Below are 7,383 nucleotides of genomic sequence, written 5' to 3'. Positions count from 1 at the left end.
TGCCGCTCGTAATCACACTGAATTAGAATTTTAAAATTCTGATATTAAATTATCTACTTTTCACTTACTCTTTCAGTCAACTGATGTGCAAATTACAACTTTTTAAATCCAAAATTTGATAGGTTTGATCCATGTTATTTTTTATGTTAGTTTAATGAATTTATTTATTGTACGAAATAATTTGTTTTCATTGTGAAAAGTAGAAGTTTTGATGAGGTGGAGAGTTCGCTCCCCAGTGAATTTATACACTGAAAACCCCGTATGTACAGAGCACAGCTAGCTTGTTATTAAACTTTGTACATAACTATAGAGAAACAAACGGAGGGAACGCTTATTTTTTTAACAATATCAAAATCAATTTCTATCTAGTTTGAGGTAGCCAGTGTTTCTTAACTTTATCATTGTAGTCTTATAATCGAAATAATAAGAAACCAGTTTTGGTTGATAACAGATAAAGTCAGTTAACACTTAACTTAAATACTATGTTCATGGAATTATTGTTTTAATGAAATAGTCTCCCGATGGAACAGCGGTAAGTCTATGGATTTATAACGCTGTGATCAGGAGTTCGATTGCCCTCGGTGGACACAGGAAATACCCCGATGTGGTTTTGTCTAAGAGATTTGATAGCTTACTTGGAGTAGAAAGCAAGAAATTAACTTTCTGTTTGCGGTCTGTTGCGGTATACAGTGCTTGTACTAACTTAGCTAATTCCGATCTACTGTAAAAGCTAACTACTGTCAATTATCCTGAATTTTGTCATTGAAAACTAACATCTCAGCTCTTGTCTTATATATTTTATTTTGTTTTTCTCTGATATGTATTGATATATTTGTGATACCAATGATCTGAATACTTTTCTCATCATGGTATTCAGTTGGTTTAGTGAAATAATTCATATTATTCATTTGTTCACCTACAAAGTAAATAATTTCTCTAGAGATTTGTATCTGTTGATCGAACTGTTGTTACTGCACCAAATAAGAATTTTAAAATACTCCTATCTACGTTAATTAAAGTGCGTTTTTATCGATTTCGTTCAGAAAACGATACGCTATCTTTTATATCATTTAATTTTAATGATAATTGAATTGTCTTATCTTGATATGATAGTTTTTAACAACCTTCATGTAATTTCCTATTAATACTAGCTGCGTTACGCTTAGTATTCTCAGAATATTTTATAAACTATAAAATATTGTAAATTAAAAGTATCATCTTCAAATTATAATACATCGAACAAGATTTGAAGTTTATTAATATAGATATAAAAGTGTTTCTTTATGTTGGTTTAACGTGTGTTTGCTCTTGTATTACAAGGAATTATTTAGTTTATCGTTTAATGATGTCGGATTCTCTGTTTGGAATTTAAATGTTACCTGTAGTATATATATTTGAGTTGCAGTGTTCAACTTAAAAACGTGAGATTCTATTTTTTTGTGCAACATGAAGGCTGTTTTGAGTTTTGAGCTTGTTTTTTCCGACGTAAAATTATGGAAGTTGCCATAAAGTATTTTATAAATTTGCTTTAGTTTTAGAATATTTTGTTTATTTTATTTGGGGTTATTGATTGGGTGAGTATCGCGTTGTTGACTGAGGTTTCTCTATATCATTGTTATTTCAAATCTCCTTCCAAATTGCTTTAAAACCTAGAAACGTCAAATTGCATATGAGTTTTGTAATTAAAAGGTTTAAATTACCCATTTAATAACAAAATTTATTAGCTTCAAGTGGATTCCTGAGAAATATAAATGCATAAAAGAGATTGTTACAATTGTGTTAAAAGTACTTACAAGGAATTATTACTTTAGAGATAACGTGAAATGTGTTTCTCATAATTTTCATGAGAGGAAGTGTCGATGTTGAAGTATGGTATGAATAAGTATTGGTAAACATATTGACATATTGTTATTATAAATGTTACAATCAATGTTACACATTCTAAAGATAAATCCTAGGACCCATTAGTCGTCCATATATTGGTCCAACTAATCAGGACTCCAGTAATGGGTGATATTGCCCAACTCCAAGGTGAAAAGTGGGTCGACATATTATTTGAAGATGTTGATATTGATAGCTGTAATATACTCTTGGAAGATGTATCACATTCCATCAGTTGATGCTAAAGATGTCTTGAAAAGAGCTATTTCATGGCAGTGATGAAGACGGACTCGTAATCTTATCGGTACTCGTATTGTAAACATACAGTATCAATGACAGGCTGCCACTGATGTTTATAACAATAATACTTTATAGTTTATAGGGATTAGTAAGCCATACCAAAACAGCTTTGAATAAGCAACCTGGCTAATAATGTGACTCAATCTCATATAAAGTTACGGTAGAACAGAATTGATCAGAACTACTTTATGACACAGCTTAACATTTCGTAAATGGTGTGATGTAACCGAAAATTGATTGTTTTCGGGAAAGGTATGTAACAGACCTTTCCAATGTAAATTTTTATATGCCCAAATCATGAAAATATATTCAAATGAGAATATAAATTTTTCCAAACAAAGATAATTTTGGTTCATCAGAACAATTCGGAAATAGACCTGCAACAAGTCATACGAACACAAATGTCAAAGATAAAAACCACCTAAGTGTTCCAGGTGACAGAACGCTAAAAATATCTGACTCTAGGAACGAGATCAACCGGTGAGTAATTAAATAGATATGCATGTTATTGTACACACAGACATACCAGTCAAGACACTGTTGTAGTAACTATGGATTTCTATGTGATCAGAGACTAGATGGATTACGGAAAACATGTAGAGAGAAGTGGTGAGTCTCCAAAGTTATTTTGATATAATGAACTCAACTTCTGCATACTGAAGAAAATCTGAACTGTAAAGAGACAAATCATATTTACAAAGTGTTTTAAGAACGTATTATGAATAAACAATACTTTAAATTTATTTGTTTTGGAATTTCGCACAAAGCTACTCGAGGGCTATCTGTGCTAGCCGTCCCTAATTTAACAGTGTAAGACTAGAGGGAAGGCAGCTAGTCATCACCACCCACCGCCAACTCTTGGGCTACTCTGTGTACCAACGAATAGTGGGATTGACCGTAACATTATAACGCCCCCACGGCTGGGAGGGCGAGCATATTTGGCGCGACTCAACCGCGAACCCGCGACCCTCAGATTACGAAGCCCACGCGTTAACGCGCTAGTCCATGCCAGGCCGCTTTAAATTTACAGCGAAAGGTGTTAGATCCCAATATTGTTTATCTTGATAAATCCACAAAAAATTAAGTATTAGCTTTTATATTAACTTTAAATTTCATGCAACTTCTGCATTATATGGATATTATTTGATATTTTGTTGTTTGTAAGACACAATCATATACTGATCATTTTACCAACATAATATTCCCAAAAGAATCTGTACTTTCACAACTGATATTACATGAACAGTTACAACAGTTTTACCTTTATCTGTTAGAAATAAGAATTTTGCAAGGGAAACGCCAACGGAAATCGAATGTATCTTTAGATATAACATATAAAAAGATCGTGTGTAATTTCATAAATTTCCAAGTTTGTGTGATTAGGTTCATTAGTTAACCTAATTAGGAAGTACATAAAGAAACAAAAGTCAACTATTAAGAAACTGTTTTGAAGCACGACACGTTTTATTTTTCTCACTAAAGGAACATTTATGTTGTTATTTTACAGAGTGAGTCATAATTAATATTATAACTAGTGCGTCGTGCTCATTGTGAAAACCTCAAAATTCCAACGGTGACACAAAACGTGCTAAAAAAAGATTAACGCTCTGTTGTTTTCCCCAGTGTATGTTCCAGCCGAGAACCTTAACTGCACTCGAGGATACCGAAGAAATGCTGACAGGTGTTGTAAGTATATATGACACTCAATTACTTTAAACTCTTCACATTAAACACAAATAGAAGAAAGACTTTTATAAATATGGAATTTTATTTCAACAAATACGTTTTTTGATACTAAAGACGTTGTTAGAACAATAAAAATTAACACTGGGTAAATAAATGCTTAGCTATGTACTTTTAACGCTTTTGGATTCACGTCCTCCTGGTCACTATGACAATGGATTCCAAACTTACTGCCTGCCGTGCCCAGAAGGGACTCATGACATCTTTTGCTGCTGACGCCTGTGTAGCTTATCCTGAAGACGAAATTACTGATATAGAAGAAGCTGATAATAAATATATTTGTAAAAGTAGTGAAACAAAAGAGTTTTAAAGTTTTCTTTTACTGTTTCCTTAACATTTTAAAAATGTTTATTTTTGTTCACGCAGATTGTTATAATAAGACACTTCTTTATAACTTTCATGGTTTTTAGTGCATTAAAAAGCTTTGCTTTTAATGGGAAATCACACTACTCGTTTTTAAACATTTACGACAAATAGCACTGAATGGCTGTCTTACCACCAGTATATCATTTCAAACTAAGGAACGGCTAACGCTGAAAGTCCTCGTTCAAGTATACGCGAAATTGAAAAACAAACAAACCTAACGGTGTCTAGATGGCACATCTGTGTGCGTCACATTATTACTGAAAAGACCTAAAGATATTTAATTAAAAAAAGTCTATGTCCCGAAACATAACTCAAATCTATGTTTAATATTTTATTTTGTGTACATAATGTCGTTTTTGAAATAAAATAATGGAATTTGTCCAAATTCAAAACAAATGTTTTAATATAAGATTATAATTATATTCGATTATCAAAATGTTAGCACCGTCTCATAAGATCTGAATAGCGTATGGAAACCCAGTAGATTTCTTGCTATATTGTTGAATAAGGTAAATGTGTTAAAAAACCTAGCTGATTTCCTGTTACATAACTGTATAGTTGTAGTTATTATATAACTATACTACTTGTCTTCTAGTAAGGAGCCCAAATAATATAATAATAATATAATTTGCTAATTATCTGTTTAAACTCTAAAGAAATATATATATACAGTTGGCAAATTGTAAAGGTTGTTATCAATGCTTAATATGAAAATATATTATAAATGTTAAATCAAGATTAATTTTCAGTTTAAAGAATAACACTCTTTCATATTATTATTAAGTTACATTTGAAGTTTTCTTTCGGTTTTATCTAAACGACACAGTGCGTGAAACGGTTTTAAAAACAACTCTCTCTTAAGATCCAACTGAAGTGGTTCTCAAGGTTACGTACCCCTGAGCTACCAAACCTACAGTTGTAAGATATCCTTGGTGGATGGAAGAGCTAACACTATTTTCGATTTCTCTTATTGCTCTGTGGTAAGTCACATGTTATCTTCCAGTTCTTGATAGTTAAAGTATGTGGAATAGGGGTGAGAGAGCATCTGACCTCAATACCCAATTATCTTTTAATTGAATAGTAGGGTTGGATATTTGAAAATGTCAAGTGTGTTCAGTGCCCCTTTGGTAGATAATTTGTGAAAACACTAATATGAACGTAGTAAAGCTGAATATGTTTAATTAACCTTACAAATGAGGTCAAAATAACTTTTCAGTTATAGTTAACACTTTTTACCAAACTTCTGTATGGTGCTTTATCAAGTCTTTTTGTAGATCTGTTTGCTTACGAAAAAACCAACAAAAAAGACAACTATTTAGAGTTAATCTTTATTAGTATTGTTTATATAGAAAGAAAAAAAATCGCATTTTTATTTCTCATTTATTATTGTTTAGTGTTCTTTGTTGCTCCTGCAAAGTGAATGAAAAAGCCCGGGGCGAATGAAAACCCCTGAAAACCGCGTCCTCGGGTCTTATGGAGTTTTTGCCTATACAAATCTAGAAGACCAGGCGCTTGTAACTGAAAAGATCGCCCCAAGTGAATTAGATGTTTTAGAAGCTGTTTCAATGATCCCTGAATGTGAGAAGGTCCCGACAAAGAAGTTTAATAAAAGAGAAAATAATATGGTGTTAAAGGAAGATCAAACAGAACCAACCATCTTGCAAACAATAAATGAAAAGTACCCAATAGATAGGAAAACAGAAAGAGCGGAAAACGTGAACAAGCCTGCTTCAGGTTCTGATAAAACTAAATCAAAGAAACGCGTTAGCATAATTGTGAATGATAAAAAACCTGAAGAGACATTAAAATATGATTCACTGAAAACGGTTAATATACGTTTAAAGTTCTCTTTCTTTATAGTACTCAGTATTATACAGCATAAATATATAACCATTAATAACAAGGATATGCTCTTGATATTAAACTTTCACTTCATACAAGTTTATTTATACCTGCATATATATATATATATATTGCACGGAGCAACTGAAATATAATGGAATTAATAATACGTTATTAATGCTAATACAAAATTACTGTCATAAAATAATTACAACCGTTCTCATATTTAATTTCTGTGAATATCTGACATATGATTATCTGTATCTGAATCAACATTCAATTAATTTCTCATTTATCTTACGTTTACGATTAATATTTAATAGAAGTGAATTCACATATTTATAGTCGAAAACATTTCACTTTAATATAATGTATACTGTGTCAAACTGTGTGACCAATATCATATCGATGTTGTCATGCTTAAAATAAGTGTTGTTAAGAGCCTGAAACATCCACAACTACAGAAAAAGATGGGTTCATAGAATCCTTGATGATAGAGTCATTTGAATACATGTAATTCTTCTTCCAAAAGAGACCTATCCATGTTCGATACTATTGAGATATGATAAGTCTACACCCTAGTTGAACTGATCAATCACCTCTTCTTCAATATTATTAAGACAATTATCATCCATTCAGCTGAAGCCAGAGCCAAACATTACAATATATGATTGTGTAAAAGGTACTTCCATTGTTATTATGTACAGCCTTAATGGCACTAAAAAAACATTAAGGTCTGAGTGTTCATTCATGATTTTTCATTTCCACACATACTTCCATTACTGATATTAAAGTGAGTTATTTTGTGTCTTACTATAACTAAAATATACCTTTTCCTGTTAATATTTCCAAGCTTCTTGTGTTTGTTAACCGTGTGTACACTGAAATGACGTTCTGTTGTAACTACGAACATCTGATTATGTTTTTAATAATGCGGCGAATCGTTAGATAACGGTTACTTAAATGTGGACTTTATTCTTTTTAGTCCAGTACCAGTGTATTTGTACCATTTTGTTACACGTGATTCCACCATATCTTGTTAATAACACTTTGAGACATTTTGCATCAGTGTTTGTTTTTATAGTCAGCCAACTTTCATTGGTCTGACAGACATTTAGTGAAATATCCAGTTGTCTTCTTTTGGACATTACTAAGATTATTGAATATTTTAAAGTACTATAAACTCCGTGATTTACTTCAGTGTTACAGCTTTATAGTCATTTGTAGTTCAGGTTAATTAACGTTTCGTGC

This window comes from Tachypleus tridentatus, chromosome 4, assembly GCF_004210375.1.
Source record: "Tachypleus tridentatus isolate NWPU-2018 chromosome 4, ASM421037v1, whole genome shotgun sequence".
Lineage (NCBI taxonomy): Eukaryota > Metazoa > Arthropoda > Merostomata > Xiphosura > Limulidae > Tachypleus > Tachypleus tridentatus.
Note: the sequence above shows the minus strand (reverse complement) of the source record.